The sequence below is a fragment of the Fukomys damarensis genome, unplaced genomic scaffold (assembly GCF_012274545.1).
Source record: "Fukomys damarensis isolate Sample0158 unplaced genomic scaffold, DMR_v1.0_HiC HiC_scaffold_39, whole genome shotgun sequence".
Taxonomy (NCBI): domain Eukaryota; kingdom Metazoa; phylum Chordata; class Mammalia; order Rodentia; family Bathyergidae; genus Fukomys; species Fukomys damarensis.
In genome coordinates this window covers 62,110,002-62,112,862 of record NW_022900951.1, presented here as the reverse complement: position 1 = coordinate 62,112,862, position 2,861 = coordinate 62,110,002, and the positions used below count along the sequence as shown (strand labels likewise).

The 2,861-nt window shown below is 38.3% G+C and overlaps 1 pseudogene; it reads left to right on the top strand.

Annotated features, from left to right (window-relative positions):
• The first annotated feature begins 1,056 nt into the window (after positions 1-1,056).
• Positions 1,057-2,034, top strand: LOC104874321 (annotated as a pseudogene).
• The last annotated feature ends 827 nt before the right edge of the window (positions 2,035-2,861 follow it).

Here is a 2,861-nt window from a genome sequence, read left to right as displayed (position 1 = left end):
ATTACAATAAATGATACATTGTCATTAATGCCCCCAAAATACTCCTTATCATCCTGAGCAGACTTATACCACTATTTTTGTCATAATCTGAGGCAGTTGTAGGAGCCCAATTTCTTAAAGGTTTTTACAAGGTGTGGTCAATAGTAGAGTGAATGGTGTTGCTGAGTTCCATCCAATGGAAAGGCAGACATTGGCTTCTGAAACTTTACAAAGCTACATTAATAAAAATAACATGGTGCTGGGGCCAGGGATTTAGCTCAGTGGTTCCAGTGCCTGCCTCATAAGTGCAATAAGTGCAAGGGCACGAGTCCAATCCCTCATACCAAAAAAAAAAATGAACAAAAATAACATATACTAGCACAAAAACAAACATGTAGACCAGTGGAATAGAAAAGATAATACAGAAACAACCCCATGCACTTTTAGCTATCTGATTTTTAACAAAGGGGCTAAAGAAAACAAATCCTGGAGAAAATGGCCTCTTTTAAAAAATGGTGCTGGGAAAACTGATTATCCATGTGCAAAAGAATGAATCTAGAGTCAACTTTCTTTCTTTTTTCTTTTTTTTTGGGGGGGGTACCAGGGATCAAACTTGGGCCCTTACGTTTGCAAGGCAAATGGTGGAACCAATGAGCTAAATCCCTGGCCCTAGAGTAAATTTTCTCACCTCCATTAAAATAAAATACAAATAGATCAAAGATCTAGATACAAAAACAAAACCCTGGATCTGAAAAGACATAGATTCAGAGGAAGATGTTCTGAACCAAAACTCTGTAGCACAGGAAATAGAAGAAAGAATCAACACATGGAACCACATCAAATCTAAAAGCTTTTGCACATCAAAAGAAACTGCCAACACAGTGAAGAGAAAATCCACAGAATGGGAAAACATTTCTGTAAGGTACTTCTCAGAAAACTAATATTTAGAATAAAGAAATTTTAAAAATAGGAAGTAGTTGCAGGTTGCCACATGGCCAAGTTTGCTTTATGGACTGTGTGCTGTTATGTATGCCTGAAGTACTTGAAATGCAAATTGGGGAAGGCTTTGCCATCCAAATGCTTGGCTGGATTGTGCACCTGAATAGGATGCTTTCAGCAGGTTTGAGTAAGCATGCAATTGCTACTATGGTCAGGAAAGCCATACAGTTCATCTCAAAGTATCGTACGGAAAATTGGTACTAACATCTCTGATCCAATGTCCAAGAGTTCAGTTTTAACTTACTAGCCATGCAACAGAGAGGAATATCAGCCACCCAGGAGAGGATGCAGTTATGTCTTTTGCTGATGTTGCTTGGGTAGCTGCAGAAGGAAGAGTGCTCATCAAGACTCAGGACAAAGGACAGATCCAATCTACCCACTCAAGATGACCTTTTCTTGGAGAAGCTGCCAAGTAGTCATTTCCTTACCAAATTTGTCCCAACAAGAGCCTCAACCAAAGACTACACACTGGCAAACAAGGAAGCACTGCAGAAAATCTGTGCACTTGAAAATGAACTTGCTTCTCTCAGCTCGGATTGCTAAAATTGTGACCCTGCAAGACCAACAGTCTCATTGCAGATAACTTAGATTCTACCACCCCTGCTACTACAGCACCACCTCCCCCCCTCCACCTCCACCCCCCCATCCAGTGGGGCTCCACCAAAGTGTATCTTCTATTGAACTGATTAAAGAATGTAGAGAGCAAAAAGCCAATTCTGGAAAGAATGGCTAAGAATAACCCAAAGAAACCCAACATGCCAAATATGCTAGAGAGCCTTAAATATATGAACAGTGTAAAGTTTCGGTCAGTCAAGAGGCCAGAGCAAGATATAAAGCCTAAGCCAGTGGATGCTACTGACCCTGCTGCTCTGATAGCTGAGGCTCTGAAAAAGAAGTTTGCTTATCAGTATCAAAGCAATAGCCAAAGTGAAGTTGAAAAAGCAGTTCCAAAGTCTGAATCAGAGACCATCTCAAAGACAGCTTTTGGGGGGGCCACATGTGTTGAAGTCCACAGTAAAAATGAAGGCTCTAATTGAAAATGTTCCAAACTCCTAATGGACAATGAACTGGTTCAGCTATTGTTTTGTGAGGGCTGAGTTTGACTAGTAAAAATCAGCACTGTGTAGTAAATACCTTTAATATTCACTGATTTCTTTGAATAGCTATTGTTTTGGGAGGGTGGAGTTTGGCTAGTAAAAATCTGCACTGCGTAGTAAATACTTTTAATATTCATTGGTTTCCTTTTAAGCCTAATTAGAGGATAAAGCAATACTGAAAGCACTGTAAGTTTGGTTCTGAAAATGTTTTGGATGTGTTTAGATTTCCAGTCCTGAAAACAATTGTAAGACTTCAGAACATAGAAAAGACACTTGTATTGTTAAACATATTTAATTCTTAGCACTAATTTATCTGTACAAATGTTTTATATGCATATTTCTGGATATAAAACAGTTCATGAAAAAATTAATGATGTCAAATAAGGGTACTATTATGTTCATTCATTTTCAAGAATCACTTAATATTTAGTGATGGAACAGCTGGGATAACCTAAGTTGTTGAAGTGAAATATTTGAGATTGGAATCTTGCCTTGAATAGAACTTACATATTGGATTTCCTCACATGTTTTGGAGATGGGTTTTGCATAGCAACTGGATGATATTCACTGCTAAGATTCTATAATGCTTTCCATTAGAGTCAAGTTGAGGACAGGAAGGCTGACTTGCACATCATTGCCCTCCGGTGCAGAGGAAGCAATTGTAGATTCCAAGTAGTGACAAATCAAGGTATTGAGTTAAATTACTTTTTAAGTAAAACCCTTCTTTCTTTTCAGTTTAATAAATGGCATCATAAAGATGATATTGCTGAGTTAATGCTATGTCTG